General features: G+C 43.5%; 1 long non-coding RNA gene across 1 annotated transcript; it reads right to left on the minus strand.

Moving 5' to 3' along the window:
* Positions 1 to 7,393: 7,393 nt before the first annotated feature.
* LOC138489737 (uncharacterized) lies at positions 7,394 to 9,603 on the minus strand. The gene is made up of 2 exons (XR_011274872.1): positions 9,434 to 9,603; positions 7,394 to 7,950 (listed from the first exon to the last, which is right to left on the minus strand). It is a non-coding gene; the product is annotated as an uncharacterized lncRNA (long non-coding RNA).
* Positions 9,604 to 18,750: the final 9,147 nt, after the last annotated feature.

Raw genomic sequence — 18,750 nt, forward strand, 5'->3', positions numbered from 1 at the left:
GCTTACTGCTTTCCCAGGTAGCACCGGCAGACACCACTGGGGCTAACACAGTGGGAGCTGTCCTTTACCTCAGGTCCTTCACTGCAGGGGCTATCATGGGCATTGGGGCTGCCCTGTATGCCAGGAATAAATAGGGCTAGGTATACAACAGGGAAGTGGCTCGGGCACGGCGAGGAATGCACCGCAGGACAGTGGGCTTGGGGACTCCGAACCATGATCATATTTTTGAAAAAATGTTTTTTTGTGCTTTCATTAAGATTTCTAGAGGTGATATCTAAGATAAAAGACGATTTAAATTTCCTTTTCAAAAAATCTTTTCAGCAGCCTTGGCACTATTTGTATTCTACTTTCCTGGCCCCTACCAAAGCTGCACCACAAAGGGGTGCCCCTATAATTCTTTAGTAGTTTTTACTAGTACTGATGTGTGGCATTGAGGGTAAACTAAAGAGGGAGTTGATTTGGGGGTTTAGCATAGCACAGTCTAGTGCAGGGTGTTAATAACCTTAACATGACTAACTACGAACAGTGCTTACAATATGACCTAATTGTAATACTATTGCCATTAGAAATTTGACTGGGGCCAGAGAAGGTTTGCTTGGGCCATAGTAGCAGGATGATGGTGCATGGACATTGACACTGCAATGTTAGCTTCAGAAATAAATATGAAAATTGAAAGCTGAACAACAGTGTGCCTTGCAGATGCTGGATTCAGAGCACAATGCAACAACAGAATGTGCGCTGGAAATGAAAATGTCATTGTTCAGGCTGGTGTGAGCCAAGAAACAGAGAGGAAGTTTTTTTCACAATTCATCCGGGCTCGGTGGCATATTGAACAAGATTTGTTCTGTAGAGGTCATTGTAGAAAAGACCAGAAATGCTTGGAAAGTTGCCAGAACAATTCATTTGAATAGCAGATGACACATGTCTACTCCTTCTGTCTAGCATGTGCTTTTAGCCAACAACCATCCTGTCGCAGTGAGAATCCATAGCTTTTGATATGGCGGGTTTTCCACTTCCAAGTGTGTCCCGCCACTCCCAGACGAGAACCGAACAGAACTTTATTAATAAAGGCAAAACTGAAATAAGGGCAACACATGGTGGTGCACCTGACTTTTTAGAAATAACTAACCTGTGTGGTTTTTTGGTGTGATAAGAGACTTGGGTAACCCACAGATGGCAACCCCGAACAGTCCTTTCTGTGTTTTGTGGCAATTGACCAAAGACATCATCCATGACATCACGATGGTATTCAAGGATGGGTGGAGAAATAATAAAGGATCTATATGAAACTATAGGTAGAAGGGAGGTAAATGAAAGGGAGCTTAAAGGGTGAGGATTGGGGATAGAGGAGGTTCGACAAGCAAAGAGCAAGAACAGAGAGAGGGGGAGAAGGAGAAAAATGAAAATCAAGGTGGTTGGTTCATTTGCCGGCTGGCTGGGCTGAGGTGTGAGTGCTGCAGGCTGGGGGAAAGGAGTGCTCGCTGCAGAGGTGGGAGACAGGAGCTTGATGGAAGACTTTCTGTAGTCCTAAAAGACAGCAGATTGTGAGAGCGAGAGAGGCAGAATGGTCAGACACTGACCTCTCAGTGAGTATAGGTGACAAAATAAAAGAAAGAAATAATGAATTAGGGCATCCCATAGTCTAATTAGTGAACGGTCAAATTAGGCACAAAAGGGCAAGAACCAATTTGTTTTGAGGTACCAAAGGACAAATGTGTTTGCCCGTGCACAAATGGTAATTTATGGAGATTGGGAGAGTCTGCAGGAGTGCTAAAATCTGTGAGTTGCACTTCCAAGGTTGTGCATAAAGAATGCAGGTTTTCTGCAAAGTTTGCTAATAAGTAGCTAGTTTTGCTTAAGGGAAAGAGAAATCATTGTCTTGGGTGGGGTTATCAAGGGGAGTTTAAATGTATGCCAATATAACTGTGAATATCAATGATGTGTTTCTGCAAATTGCATGCTCTGACTTTTTCTCTCTGATAGTGTGCATGACTGAATGTATTGATTTGAGTTGACTTTAGATTCATTTTATTCCAATGCAAAGTATTTTCCTGTTTCTTGCATGTGGTCAACGAGAACGTAACTGCCCTTCCCTGCTGCACGTTCGTCGTTGGTTCTGATAAATTGGTATAAAGTTGCCTAATGGCAGAATTGTGAATGCCTGTGTGGTGGTTTGTTATTGTGTTACTTATTCAGTCAACAACATATAGTGTGAGGTCTTGTGTATTCAGTACAGTCGGTGTGAAGATCTAGTGTGCCCATTTTAGGTAAGGCCTGGTAAGTCACTAGCCAAGGATTCCAAAATAAAAGCATAGCAGTAAATTGGTGGCAAAATAACTAATTCCCTCAAACAAACATTTCGTATAAGCCATCAGGCCAATTCTGCCCCAAAGCCCATGAAGCACTTTGTGGCATGCTACAAGTTCAAAATGGTGACATTGGCATCTATCATTCTCTTGGTCAATCCAGAGGACTGGTTGTCATTCGTGGATTTCAGGGAAGCTTATTTGCATGTGCCAATTCACACACAGGACAAGGGGTTTCTTAGGTTTTCATTCAAGGGGCAACACGAAAAGTTCAAGGTTCTGCTGTTTGGTCTAGCAACGTCACCCAGGGTATTTACCAAGGTCATGGCCCCTGTGGTGGGTCTATTGCATGAACTGAGTATTACTTTGTTTCCATTCCTAGATGACTGGCTAATTGCTGCTCCTTTTTTTAAAGCCATGTCAGATGTACAGATTGTATGCAGAACAGTCCAGGAATTCCACTTTCTGCTCCACTGGTACAAGTGTTGTCTCAGTCCAACACAGACTTTACAGTTCATTGGGGAACTCTTCAATACAAGGATGGCGAGGGTGTTCCTTCCATACAACCAGATGCTTAAACTGCAAGCAAGATTACGGGGGCTCATGTCCAAGATGGCTCCTTCAGAAAGGGAATGGCTTGCTGTCCAGGGAGATCTGTCGGCCACAACGCAGGTGGTTCCATAGGCACGGACTCATCTCAAGCCTTTGGTTGGGCATCTCCTCCACTATTGGGCCCCAGATTTTCTCCAATTCGATCTCCCGATTCCTTGGTCCACATTTGACAGGGATGACACAGGTTGGTGTTTTAACTAGGAGCATCTTCTCAAGGGTGTTCCTCTTGCTCTCCAACCAGCATGCATTCTGGCAATGGATGTCAGTGGTTTTTGTGGGGGTGTAACTCTTAATGGCCAGGTATTACAGGCTCACTGAGGCAGCACGGAATCCAGTAATTCGTCCAATTGGAAGGAACTCTCAGCAGTCCGCAAAGATCTCATTCACTTTGACCCAGCACTACAGGGCAGGAGAGTGTTAGTCTGAACAGGCAACTAGGTCACAACGTCCTATCTAAATTGTCAGAAGGGTACTCGGTACTATTCCCTGTTCTGTGTAGATAAACTGAATTTTCAGTGAGCAGAGGCGAACCTAGAAGATCTGATACCAGTGTATGCTCCAGGAATGGAGACTACGCGTGCAGATAATTTTAACAGCCATTTCCCATTCTCAATTCATTACTCCACAGCCAAGAGATGTTTTGCCTCTTATATCTGGTTTGCAAGACTCCCAAAATAGATCTGCTTGTGTCAGACCAGCACCATCAGCTGCCGATATATTGGCAGTCCAGTCCCCTCAAGCATGGAGCATGGATGTGCTCTCCTTCCCTCTGCCTTGCGGTTGACTTAATGCCTTCCCACCGATTCCATTGATTCTTCAAGATTTAGGCAAGATCGGACATGACAGGATGACAATCTTGGCAATGATCCCCTTCTGGTCTTGTTGTCTGTGGTTCCCCTTGTTGTTGCAACTAGCAAAAGGAGTTCCGTGGGTTCTCCCACTTCAGCTTTCTCTCCCATCATATGCAGACCTCTCATGTCATACTTTGAAGAACTTCCATTTAGCGGCCTGGATATTGAGAGCTTAGAATTACAGCAGCATGGCTATTACAATAGCATCACCCTATGTATATAGAAGGCTAGGAAGACAGCAAGTAGAAAGGCAGCAGCAGCATCACTGGCAGTCTTTTATGTCCTGATGTAGGAAGAATGGGTTTCTGACATCAGAGACCAGCCCATTTCAGGTACTAGATTCCCTAAGGGAAGGATTTCTGCTAGGTCTCTCCATGTCCTCTCTCAAATGTCAATAAGAAACTAGTATGGCAGTCCTCTTCAACTGTGAAGGTTTAGAACACGTCGCAGCTTTGGCATCAAAGCTGTTTCACAGTTTCAAGAACAGATGGCCTCAGGTGAGATCTATGGTACTACCTTGGGACTTGCAACTGGTACTCCAGGTGCTGCATATTGATGAGTTGAGCCCTAGGAGGATTCACATCTGAAATCTCTTTCTGCAATGGTCCTATTTTTTGTGACAATCACATCTGGCAGGAGGATAGCAGAATTAGGAGCCCTCAGGTGTCATGAGCCTTATTTGAATGTTTTCCCGGATACAGTAACTCTATGTTTTCCATCCTCATTCCAACCCGAGTTTTCATTCTAGCTTCATGTATCCCAGGACCTGGTGCTCCTAGTCCTGCTTGACATTTAAGGTGGGGAGAGGGGGAGACAGTATTTTGCAAGTGCGTTTTCACTGTAACTTGAACCTATGTAATCTTTTTGAAAGGTTGATGCACCCTTGATGATGTATGGTACTTCCAAGCAAGGGACTAAACCATCTCCAGGCACGCATAGCCAAAGGATTATTTTGGTGGTGTTTCAACTGAGGACATTCGCAGGGCAGTGACATGGGCAACACCCAAAACCTTCATGAAACATTACAAGCTGTTGGTGAGTCCAATCCTGGACTCTAATTTTGCTTCAGTAGTGTTAACTTCAGTTTTATGTTAAGATTGAACAATAAATATTCACAAGGTGGCACTCGATGTCTTGTCGTCATTCTGTTAGGTTTGCCTACAAATGTGTCCTGTCGCCTGGTATATCATGAATTAGGTAAGGACAGTGACAAGGAAGCCTGGTGAAGAGGTAATGGCTGATTACTTACCAGTCAGTCAATATGTTTATTCAGATCCATGGTTCATCAAACACATACAAAATACAAAAACACAGTAATTCATAAAATCCCATTCCCTCCAAAAATTCTAAAAAGAATATCAATCAAAACACATTACATAACAATATACAATAGCATAATGCTCACATTTCATAAAATCCCATACCAGGAGAATAAAACAATGTACCAAGTGGACAGTTCCTAGGATATAAACATTCACAGTAACAACAGAAAGTGAAGTCCCCAACTCGTTGGGGGGGATATCAAGGTGAGTAATATCTTACTATACATCTAGATCCATTAAGCTTACAGCCCCTTCCTGTAATGCATGGCTCTTTTTAGAAAAGACAATAATGCCCACGCTGTTAAAACAGAGTCAGCAGTCAAAAGAAACAAAACTGCAGGCCTATAGGAGTGGATGTTAGCTTCCCGTAAGACCAGCAGTAAGGTCGACCGTCTGATGCTGCTATATCCAGGGCGGAACAGTAACAAATGAACAAAATCCTCTTTTTCGCCACCACATTCTGGGCACCCTGCCAAATCGGGGTACCCTCTCCATTTAGCTGTATTACCCGTCAACTGGGGGCAGTGAAATATCGCACACGGGTGATTAACCAACAATCTTTCTTAGTAGAGCCCCATATTAAATAGGGCTGTATCTCTTTCACCCGGATAATCACTGCTTGCTCTTTATCAGAGTTGGTTGCAAACTCCATAAAGGTCCTTTTCATTATGAATACCTCCCCCAGGATACATTTATAACACCTCATCTGGGCTTTGGTCATCAAGGCGTCTTAGGGGGAAAGAACCCTGATGTTAACCTGGGACAGAGCTTTGTCAATATATTCAAGCCACAGGATTTTCTCTAGCCATCCCTTGACATTAATAACCTGATTATAAAGTGGCAAAGGGATGCACGTCCATTTGCCCAGATTCGAATCCAGAATATTATTGGGGCCAGAACCCACTGGTCCTCCCAGAATTCCATTCCCAATACCTTATGAATAGAGATACAGGGAGAGGAACCTGAGAGTCCCAATAGCCTTCTGAAGAAAAGGTTTTCCTTCACATGGACTTCATGTGCTGTCTAGAAACCCCATAACGGAGCTCCATATAACGTAACAGCTTTCATCTGGGCAGAATAGATTTTAAGGACAACATCTAACAGTTGTCCCTGGCAGCGGGACAAAATGCTTGAGATCCCCCCCACTTGTTGGGTTAGCTGGGCCGACTGTTTTTTAGATGTGCAGTCTGCGTAAGTGATTCTGAGAATCTAATCCCCAGATAGTCAAACTCCTTGACCCTGGGGATAATTTCCCTGTTACAAACAATTGGGTGCATTTCCATGGCCCACACAGCCATTACAGCCGATTTCTTTGTATTAATCTTAACAACCAGGTTTTCAATAAACGACGAATATGCAGAAATCAGAGTCTGGAGTGCTCTTGGGGTCCTGGCCAGCAGCACGGTACTTACCAGTAATCTTCAGTACTCCAAGTCTGGATCTTCCCATCACAGTCCTTCTCATTCCCCCTCTCCTGACTTTAATGTGTTAAGATGGGAAAACTAGGCCGAGGGGAGGGGTGAGATGGAATTTGCAGACATGTTAGAGGAAGGGACGTAATCATTCATAGACATAAAGGAGGGAATAAACCTTTTTTTTTGTTAAATCCTCCATGTTGATGTGGCAAAGGGTAGTTTGGAAAGTTTGGCATGAGTACTGTGCCTCAATGAAGTAAGGATTGCGACGAGGAAGATCCAGACTCGGAATAATGAAGATTACCAGTAAGTAATTAGGCCATTGCATGGTAGCTATTGAGCCACACATCACTGAAGAGAGGTATTTACCAAGTGGGGCGTACTGGCATCACATCACATGTAGCAGGGTGTATCATTAAGCCTAGCTTGAAATGTACAGACCCACACACATCATTTGTCTTAACTGAAAAAATCTCTTTAAAGGCTCCACTTTTATGTAGAATGCAAAGGTGCAATTTCTTGAATGGTTGTTCCCTTTAAATGAGCGGAAGACCTGTAGGGCATTCTAATGCGTGTTAATGCATTGCACATTGTTGGAATGACAACCACTAATTTTGACTCGCCACATATCAGACATGACACCATTTGCAGACGAACATATCTACTGGCCCCTAGTGTTTCTTTTATTATATCCCACATTGAAATGCATTACTCTCTTGGCAGATTTTATTTCTGTGCAAAACGATTCTGGTTTTCTGTGAACATCCTGGACAACGGGGCACTTTTCAACATAAACGTACTGTTTTCATATTCTGTATTTTCCAGAAAATGTTTGTTTGTCCCGATAAAATTTCATATTTTAGACAAGCAGAGACTACATTAAAAAATCATTTACAGATGGACCTTTTAATAAAACATATTTACAGCAGAATTTGAAACCATAAGAAATAGCTTGGCACCGCTTCACGGTCTGGAAGAGAGACGCAATTATTGAAGTAAGTTATGCGGTGCCTTCAAGCTGTAAAACACTTGCTCGCATTTCAGCAGTCTCGCTTTGAACAATAGGCAGTCTCTTGTAGGGCAAGCGTGTTCCTTTGTCTCAGATATAAAACCTCTGTGTTGGGCATTCATTTGACAAATCAAATACAAAGTTAGCATTGATGAAGCACTTGGGGACTCTCATTCCAGACATCCAGGGTCAGGCACTGGTCAAGCCTTGCCGAGACATGGCAAGGAAGTTGCTGTAATTCTCTTTGAAATAAGCCCCAGAATGGCTTCACTTCAAGCATGCCACAGCTTATTCCCGAGTTTAGAGCACTAGGAAGAAAATGGGTTCCGTTCCAGGGATTCTCTGTATCTTCCAAGACAGCTGGGGAATTCATTTCAAGCCTCCTACACTGGCCGATAAGAAAGCGAAAATAGATTGGCAACGGGCCTCCACACTCTGAAAAAAATCGAAAGCATTTCAAAAACAAGCAGTCCGAAAGTCAATGGATCCGGCTCTGTAAATTATACATGCTACAGTTTTCTGTAAAACCTCCAAAGGACAAATAATTCTTACCCTCTGTAATTGTTAAGTCTGTTGGCTTTGAAGTCCTTTTACTATGCCTATTAATAATGCAATCAAATTGTGGCTGGCATAGAAATTGAAAAAAAAACAATGTAATGCAGCACAAAAGGGGAAAATACATCAATCTATCACGCAACATGGAAACAAAACAGATTCTTTACAGCAACAGTCATTAAACCTCCCCTCAACTAAAACAGTTCCACCATTCTTAAAAAATGCCTGCTGCTATAACAGAGCTTTCACCAGGATGCGGTCATTCCATCACTGAGCAGATGGCTTGCACTAGGGCCCTTCTCTAAAAGGTACCTTCAAGAGATATGTCAGAAAGCTAAATCTCTTTCTATCCAGACCTAAAAAACAGAACGCAACATCTTACAGTGTGGTTTGCAAAAGCGCTAGTGGCATGTCTTATGTTTGAGCTTGTCAATATTTAATTGAAGCAAGTCGTTGTGGTGCACTTTTCTTCCAATGAAACATGTCAACACCAGGACCATAGAAAAGCACAACAAAATTATATTTTCTGATTCCGTGGAAACTAATCACCCAGACTGTGTGGAAAACCTCAACCTGCCATAATGGCAGTCCAGGACACCTTGAGAAAAATACCAAAAAAGCTAGTATTTCCCTTTCACACAGGAACACGACGGTCAGAATTGGCGGCAGCTGACTTTTTTGACTGTATATCCACAGCGCTAGAATAATTCACTTGCAAAGTCTGATCTCACAGTATATGACAACGTTTTTGAACAAGCACTGAAACATGTCTACAGGGAAAAAATAATGTTGCCACATTTTCTGTAACTTAGATGCAAGATCATTTATTTTCTATCCCTTACAATGATTATGGTGGATGAAAAGTAATCTGTGACTTGATCCAACTATTCTCTTGAGTTACCTGAATTCTGAAGATGTGTGGACACTTGTCACGTGACCTGATTGAGACGACAATCAACCCCTTAAGTTCCAAGGACCAGTATGCTCGCCCTTTTTGCATAGACTTGCATAATAGCCTAGCAGTTAACACTCCTACAATAACCAGCGTGTGTCCACCTTGGTTTCAAATTTTATTATAAAACAAGGATGATCCGAGGACACAGAATAACCATATTGGGCACTGCCAGTGTGTTGTATCACAGGGATTGTTAACACCACGTATCCAAGTTAAATATGCAAAAACTCCTCCATACAATATGTGCCTACCCACCGACGTGGCTCCACTCTACCTGTCTAAGGACAATAACTAGCCTAGAGTAATGAAAGAAGGCTTTTCAGAAAACTAACGTCTCACTTATTAAAGTATTTTACTCCGGTAAAGGGAACCCATAAACAGACCAATCAGACTGACACACATTTTCACCTGTTTTTCTCAAGTTCACATAGTGGGACTCTTAACAGCCATTGGCCTGGGTCATGGCCAATCGCCTTCCGATAAAGTTAATGCTTCCTCCTGCCAGTGGCTCCTGAAGCCAGATCCTTCCCACGTCCACTTCTCTGGAGATACGCACTCTAGGACCCACCACTGGGGCCCTCAGATTTCCTGTGAGGACTCCATTCCCTAAAAGATAAAGCAGCATTTTGGGAAAGTGCGCAAAGTGATCACAGGACCACAAGATCAGAGGTCGAAATGAGCAGGAACTAACAGGAACTGAGCTCTATTATTATTTCGTTTTTGTTTTGCTTACTTTTTACAGGTCCACGGGTTGTTTCTACAGTTCTGGGATGGGTGTATTTGCAATGAAATCATATCTCTTGTCACAGATGATAACTGCTATATTTTAGTTTGAGTTATTAAGAGACATCATGTGGTTTAATGCCGCTGGCATAGAATTCCACCTCACAGTTCAAGGAACGAGAACCGGGTTAATTTCAGAATCGATTTTGTTTTTAATTAAAGTAAAATCAATGCAAAGGTGGTCCCCAAACTTTATGCAGGGTAAGGCAACACAATATCACACAATCAAAGGCACCAAAGAGGGTAAGGAACCAATCAATATGAAAAGGTGGCAACCCATTTCATCTGCATAATAACAAATTCGAAATATGTGTTTTCTTTTATATCGAATCGCAGCAATATGGCACATTAATGAAACATAGATTTCCGTAACCCCCAGCCCACATGCATTCCTACATATGCAATATGAATGCGTGGCATATTTATTAGTGGGCAGACATGATTGCTACCAAAAAAAAGGTCTTGAAGGATGCACATTTCCTATCCACTTCCGAACAAGGATCTTACAGAGGGAGTTGAAGATCCCTGAGAACCAGGGAAAGGTCCCAAGATGGAACCATAGGGTGAATGCCAAGAGAACAGAAAACAACCTAATAAACGAGAGGCATGCTGTTCAACTTCACCAATACACCCCAAGGATCCCCAACAGCCTTAATGGCTGCAGGTTGGGTGTTAAAACAAGACACAGCCAATCCTAAGCAAAAGCCATCTTGAGGAAAGTTCAAAATTCTTTAGGGCTCTTGAGACAAGGGAAATAACCCCCTATAAGGCACCAGGCAGAGAAGGTGACACAGTGGTGATTGTATGCTTGTCATGTTATGTTATGTTATGTTATGTTATGTTATGTTATGTTATGTTAATAGCACTTATAGAGCGCACGCACGCCCGAGGGCATCATGGCGCTGTGATGAACCAGGATAGTAAAAATCAGAACGAGGGAATCTAAAATAGCAGTGTTTTTAATGACCGTCAAAAGAGGAGGTGGTCAGCAGTCTTTTGGAGATCAAGGGTAAGTTTATTCCAGGCCTTAGCTGCCACAACAGTGAACGCACGCCCACCAATTTGAGTGCACCTGAACCTGGGGACAACTAGAAGATGAGCGGATTGAGAGCGGAGAGTGCGAGTAGGACTATAATGAACAAACTTAGCTTACAAATACTCAGCACCAATGCCATAGAAAGCCCGGTGAACCATACACAAAGACTTAAACATAATTCTAGCCTCAACAGGAAGCCAATGGAGTTGTCTAAGTAATGGGGACATATGTGTGCCAAAGGAAGGACAGAGGACTGATCTTGCTGCAGCATTCTGAAGAGGCTGCAGCCGTCTGAGAAAGCAGAGTGGGCATGTAGACTGCTGGATGGTCATAGCTAGATCTTCAGATGACCACTAAGACATTGGACACCACCTCGCAGTAGCCACGCTGAGAGAAGAAGATGCAGAAGACCCTGGTTAGAAAGGATGAGCTACCTCAATGGATTTGGTGATATCAGATTTAAACAATGGTAGAACGTGGACATCTGGTCTAACAGAAGGACCCATGTCCACCTGCATTACCAAGGGTTAACTACTAATACAAGCACAAGGGGTCTCTCCCGATATTCTGCAGTACCCATGGCACTAGAGGAAAGGGACAGAAAGCAACCATTAACATTTCCCACCAATGGAGCGAGAGGGCATCCATCGCCCATGCCAGTGTATCCTTCATAGCTGAGCTAGAAAGGGAGAGCAGGGCATCTATCCTGGAGGTAAATGTATCCTCCCAAAGGCAGCCACATTTCAGGATTAACAGGATGAATGTTGATTCTGATGGAGAAAGTGACAGGGAAGATGGGGCAATCTAACCCAGAGAGTATGCTGTTTAATTAGCTATTTCTGGAATATAGGCTGTGGTCAGTGGCAGAAGGTGAGGTTCTGCCACAAGAAGAATGGAATCTAGAAAACCAAGGAAAAGCAGAACCACATGGAACCTCTGTCTCTTCCCATAGGTATCACAGGCACTGTAAAATGCACAAGCATTATCCCAGGAATGTATCTCCATATTTGGCTCTACTAATGCCTCGACCAGCAGGGCTACCATCCCCATGTATCCTGTTCTGCTGCCAGCTCCTCTTGGACTTACCATGATGTCTAGTCCTGCCCCCTGATAGGGAATTCCAAACAGTGATCCAATGGCAGTAAAACAAGGGACAGAGGTTCAAACACATGTCAACTTGCCTGGTTCACTGGGGAGCATTTGTAGTACTTCCATGCTGCTTCCTTTCCCCACCATGCAATGAATCCTGGGGATCATCAGGGGGCTGTGTCTATGCTCTCAGAGCTGTTACACCATTGTGCTGAGGCCTGGCGCTGCCACCTATGAGGGTCATCTAAGAGAGAGGGAAAGGTGTCCCGAGCATCTCACAGAGTGTTCGCATATGTAGGACATCTTACTGCACCTTACACATCAGATGTGCTTCTGCACAGCTTTGGACCTGAGGAGGTGCATACCTCCCTGAAAGCTACTATCATCTCTAGCTCTGGAAGACAAAAAGACACAAAGGTTTCTGGCAGGGGGTAAAGTTCTTGTAGTACCTCCCAGGAAGTTAAGGAGGGACGCATCTACACGTGACGAGTAATGAAAGCTATTTGCTTAAATTGCTCCCTGAAGGTCACCCCACCCATTGGGACTGGCACAAGCAAGAGGGATGAGGAAGTAATGAGATTAGAAGGAAAAGGATTTGTGGAACTCCTCCAGGCCTGGAAAAATATTGGCTATTCCTGATCCTACCAGGACCATCCCTGCTCTCTCTTAGTTGCCCTTATTGTCCAATAATGGTACATTCCTAAAAGCCCACAGAGTTTTCTTATGCAAATGAGGTTGTAGCCTGGGAAAACTCTCCTCCCACTTCCTTTACATTTGTATTGTCAGTTTCATCACTGCACATTACATAATATTTTAGGTTGGGAGAACATAAAGTGGGCAACTATGAGCATTGGTAATACATTCATGTGTGTGTGCCACTCCCAAGAAAATTCATTTATAGAATAAAGTTGGTTGCGGTCATGAAATCAATGCCTGTCTTTGATTTTTTTAAATCAAATTATAGGTTTGTCTTTGGTAGCACAGATTCTGCTGAGGGGATTATTTCTTAGCAACTACGTTTAAAAAGTGTGTGCTCTGGAAGGAAACCCCTTCCTGTCGCCAATCATATTCTGGTACTATAATGCAAAACTGAGAAGGTTTTTCCTTTTGTATTTTTATTTATTAGGGGAGAGCGAATAGCTTGGAATACAAACATTTTATTATGGGCCCTATTGACAGCAGTAGCAATGCCTTTACTTGGTGCTTTACAAAAGCGAGAACAAAAGTATATTGGATCATAGAGAGACCTGTTGATGAGTTGAAGGGGCTTGGAACATTGAAAAAGACTATACACATGGAGAGTTACACACTTAAGCAATAAACCCCGAGGTGGGGCGTGGGGAGGGCTTTACCACTTCAGGTAATGCCCCGGGACCCATGGTAACAGACCCGAGCGAAGCGAGGGCCTTTACGCACACCATGGGGTGTTACCTGAAGCAGTAATGCCTCCACAGCAGGGGGTCTATTCTTACTAGTATCCCAACCCACTGGCACAACTTAAAACATGGTTTATAAAAAGATGGCCACTATTAATCACGTGAGAAGGGACTAAGTAGTTCCTTCTCACTTTCCATGGAGGCGAGTTGTACAGCGAAACCAGCTGGGGACAGTAATGTTTCCAGTGCAGGAGAATAAAAAAGAAGCTAATTGAGATGGGGGTAGGAGGGTGAGCAAGCTGTGGGAAAGTGGGGAGGAGGAAGTGGGGTACCAGGTACTAATATAAGGTGAGGCTTGGAGCATTCACAATAGTTCCATATTTCACATATAAATACACTTGGTTGTTCCAACCATGGGAAAGGGGGGATGTCACGTAAGATGTGATAGCACCTCTTGAGGTTGATTTTGGAGACTGCTACATTAGGGATAGTCTCAATCACTGAGGGCACAGTGTTCCCATCATGGAGGGCCAGGAGGGAAAAGAGGCCAACAAAGGAGACAATGTTGGGATGGGGTAGGGGCCCGTAAGGCTGAGAAGGGATTAGGGCCTGAGGGTGCCAATGAAAGAGCAGAAGACGATAGAGTCAGCCAGGTGGGTTGGAGGCAATTCTGTGGATAGATTAAAAGACCAGAAGGAAGTGAAAAAGGGGAATGGATATGGAGAGCCATCCTGCATGGAGGCTGTGCACAGAAGTGGGCAGGATTAACGGAAATTAATGAGCGTATGCAAAGTTGAGAACTGTTTTGAGAGAGGCAAAAGACTGCAGCTGGAGTCCCAGAAGTAGGTCAGAGGAGTAGCCCAGTTTTCTGAGATAAGAAGTGCTTTCCAGAGAAATAAGTAGAGTGGAAGTTGAGGTAGGAGCAGTTTTTCCTGATATTGAGAAGGTTCATCCTGGCAACTGTTGTTGTGGATGAAGTGCATTGATGGACTTTTAGATGCCTGTCAAAGAGGAACCCCTATTTTGCAAGAATTCAGGGATGGATTGAGAAGGTCAGGGGAAATGTTTGATTGTTCCTCCTTCTTATTAAATTACTTGGTTGGTGGCCCTTGCCTCTGGAACACCCAACCCAATGTCTCTTAGATTGATGGATGCCCTATCTCTGTTTCGTAAGAAACTGAAGAACTAACTCTTTCCTATGTGTTCCTCTACGATTAACGCTATATAAATACTTCAAATCGAATCAATCAACTTCCTTTCATTATTCTGAAAACAGCAGCAGAGAGCACAAAGAACTAAAAACATACGTAATTAAATTATTTTAAAAGATTTAATTGCAAACTGTAAAAATATCTGATGTTTATACAAACAAAAAGGCCAATATTGATAAGGCACTAACCAAGGTTGGATGCTTAATTAGGACATATTGACAGTATAAAATGTTATGAGTAAAGCACAAAAACATCTTATCATTTGGCCTGTGCCCATCATGTTCAAACACGCAAGTTCATTCTTAAGGGACAGATCATGACATGATCGGCTTCAATTCAAACTTATTTCAAGTACTGCGTAACATCTGCACTGCATACCGGTTCTTTGGTGTGTAGGGAATTGGTATAGTTCCTGTTGCCAGTAGGTTCTGAAGTTGTAAGACTGGGTTCAAGGATTCAGGGCCTGCTGAGGAGTATAATGGTGTTCAGATTCAATTCCAAGCAGGATGTTCCAGGACGGCTCCCTACACCACGATGTGACTCCTCCCCCCCTAAATGAACATGTTATAAGGACAGTGCAGAGCACTGAAAAGGGAGAGCCAGCAGCAAAGTATATAAGCCATATGGCTCCAAAGGTGGTAACTTCCAAGGTGGAAATTAAGAAAGGAGGACTGACTCCAAGGTAGGGCAGGTGTGAAGCAGGAGGCAACAACAAGGCATGGAAGAGGGCACAGGTGGAGAGGACAAGAGAGGGCATGGGGCAGCAGAAGGTGAGAAATGGACAGGAAGGACTGGAACAGGGAGGCAGGGAAAAGAAGAGCAAGGTCGCAGGAGTGGGCAGCACCAACTCCAGATAGGGAAGGAGTGATGATGCCCTGCCCCTCTAGCCTTCCGTGACCCTCCAGCAAGGATGCAAGTTGGTGACAGTTGGGAAGTGGTGAGGGCCACATTAGAATGTAAAGGAAAAGAAGATGTTGTGTTCTAATGTCCCTACTGATTACATGAATGACATCACTGTCTGCTAGAATGTGATTGGCCTGCAGGGAAATAGTGGTATGACTTTTTGACACAGTTGTTAACCCTCCCCACCTAATGGGTTATGCAGAGGTTGTTCTATATAAGCTCACCTATCCCCTATATATCTAAATATCTATCTGCCTTTGTATATAGCGCCACTAACACATGGGCTTCAGGGCACTCACAAAGAACATGTAGAAGACGAAGAGAAAAAAAATCCTTAAGCAAAATGTCCAAAAGAGAAAGGAGTAAAGTGGGTGGTCATAAAGTAAAAGGCTGGCTTGCCAATTCACAGCATCACAATTGTGGCTACGATTTGAAGTTTTACTGGCGCACAATGGCTACGTAAAGTTTTGTGATTGGTTGTAAGATTTAGGTAGAGTAGGATGCTGTGTATCTAATCCGCTACTTTATTGCTACCATAAGGAAATGAATATTGCTGGACTATTCTGTCTTTAATGCTCATATATTATCTCACCAAGAGAATAAATGCACATAATGCCAAACATTAATGCAAAACAAGAGCAGCAGCATTATTAATGTGTTTCTATTCATGGGTCTGAAAGACACCATAATGGAAGCGCAAATAGGGAATATATTGATAACATCTAAGGTTTATCACAAAGCATTGATATATAGATTCACCCAGACTGTCTAATAGAAAGCTTGTCAGGTACTGAGGTGTAGTAGTTTCTCTTGCACTAAAGCGCAGAACCCAATTTTCTCCAGAGCCCTGCTTCAGGTACAGCACTATCCTCAGCCGCAAAACCTGCCACAGCCCCAGGGGGGCACTGAGACCACCTTTGGGGTGGATGTTAGGCTTTGCCATGCAGGGTGTGATGTAAATCATGGCAGATTCTGTTCACAGTGTTTGCTATTCAGAAAAGGCCCCACTAATGGGTAAACAGCCTATATTGTAGCATCGAGAAAGCCAAACGTTCGGCCTTGTAGGTAGTGGAGATATTTCATTTGTCGAAACGTTTTCACCATACAAAGGAATATTTTTGGTTTCCAAATGTATGGGTCACCATGAGGATCTTGTGTATGGTTGCTCTTTCCAAGTGTTGAGAGGAGTTTCATTAATTTAAAAATGATTTAAAAAACCCATTAAGCGTATTTAATGGCTGTGGAGAGGCTATTGGTTCTAGTTATACCTATGATTCAGAGCAAAAATAGCTTACACAGCACCATTCATTCCCTTTGTAGCAGAACAATCTAGACGAGTGCTCTTTGGACAATTAAGCTACATGAAAAATTATGAACATGAATTATTGTTGGCAGTATTGTTTTCTACTTTGCTGTGAGTTATTGCATTGAAGTACTTTAAATATAGAGTAATAACCTCAGTTTCTCTTTCCATTACACTCATTTTGCAATGCTGGGGTAGGGGTGCACTGATGGGGTTTGCTGTTTGGGAGTCCATTATAGCAACAACACCCACGTGTTGTGGTGTACAGGGGCAGCAACAGCCCACCAGCCCCAGCTTTCTGCAAGTGCTGAATGAGCTGGGGGCATTGGCAAAACAACATGGCCGACACCAGGGGGTGGCCCTCCGGTGGCTGAGGAAGCAGGCAGTCACAGACTAATTCTGCAGCGATTCCGGCAACCTGATCGGCTGGACAAACTCCATCGGTTGTGAATCCAGTTGTTCGGCCTGGAGTCTATCTTGCATAGAAACTCCCCTGCCAAGAAGTTACGATGCTTGACGTTTAACGATGATGACGTCACAAAAAGTGACATCTTGCAGGGGTTGTCTGATGATGTTGAAAGAAGCGTATAAAATAAATTCTTTGTGTGCGCATTATGTTTTGTGTATACAGAATACCTTAACAACAGTTTGTCCGTGGTTAGGGTGACCAGACTGCCCCAGAACTGGGCCCTCTGTCCTGGGAGATGTTTTAATTTAAAAACCCTGTCACGGTTGTGTGGAATGGGAGGATGACCACTGGAACGTTCTACATTTCAATTCACTATGAGAGTTAATTGGTGATTCTATATCATTATGTTTGCTATCTGTGGGTGGGCTCGGACCGCCAACCCTTAGGTTGCCAACCATACACAATGAGCCACATAGACTGCACGGAAACGGATACTTAGTGAGACATGTAATAGTAATCGGGAGCAAAAGTCACAACTAAAGCTGCACAGTTTAAATCCAGGAGCAGTACTGTAAGTGTAAAGTGTTTAACATGGGATCACGATGAGTGGGGTGGTGCAGGAAGGAGGGGCTTAGAGGTGGCAGGTAAAGTCCTACATTTATGTTTACGGCCTGACTCGGTATTTTATTTTGAACATCTGCTCACCCTATCGCTGGTTGCTGTAGGTAAGAGAAGGGGTATTGCACAAACACACATGTATCTCTGCTACTTTGTGTTTTAGAAATTCAAGGGATGGTGCAGCTAAAAGCTGAGGTTCACAGGAGCCAACCGATGGCAAGTCGTGACCACAGGGGCCTTCACTGTTACCATTGGCAACTCCCAAATGAGCACCGGAAGCATGTTCCCTCTTCGGGACACAAAGGAACAGCACATCACCATTTTACTAACACGTCATAGGATCAATGTACTAGTATTGCCAAGCACTAATTGATCAGGTCGTAAGTGCCGCCAAGCGCAATCTGCATTTTATTACAGAACGTATTCAGACCATCTTTGGGTGGGCCTATATGCAGTTGTGCGCTTTTATCAGATTAGACATTCCTCTTAATTCTCAAAGGTCAGTGGCGAGATACATTTGTTCGCGGGAGTCTGACTCCATGAAGTCTGTCTTCCAACTAGCAAGCGGCCTTGTCTCACACCGGGCCTTGCTACCACAATGCAATTCTAGGCGGCTGCCTAGAGCACCACCAGGGGACACAGGGTCTGCCACATGCAAGGTAAAACATTATCTTTGCTCCCGCTGCATGGGGAGGGGGCAAAAAAGCCCTCTCCCTGAGGCAGCAGAATGTATTTCACAGGCCCAATTACACATTTGTACTAAAGTCATGGATCAACATAATGAACTAGCCAAGCGCCTGCTGAATTGAATCAAGCGCTGGGACACCAGTACGTTTTATCAGAGGACTTTGCACAGTGCTTCTTGCCAAAGCAATTTTCATTTTCAACAAATACACACAAAATTATATATTTATCTAGGTATTTCTATTCCAATAAATAAAAAATGAATTAAAACAGGAATTATGAAGGCATCTACTACACCTGTGGGTTTTGTTGG

Source organism: Ambystoma mexicanum, chromosome 9 (genome assembly GCF_040938575.1).
Source record: "Ambystoma mexicanum isolate Mex_15411 chromosome 9, UKY_AmexF1_1, whole genome shotgun sequence".
Lineage (NCBI taxonomy): Eukaryota > Metazoa > Chordata > Amphibia > Caudata > Ambystomatidae > Ambystoma > Ambystoma mexicanum.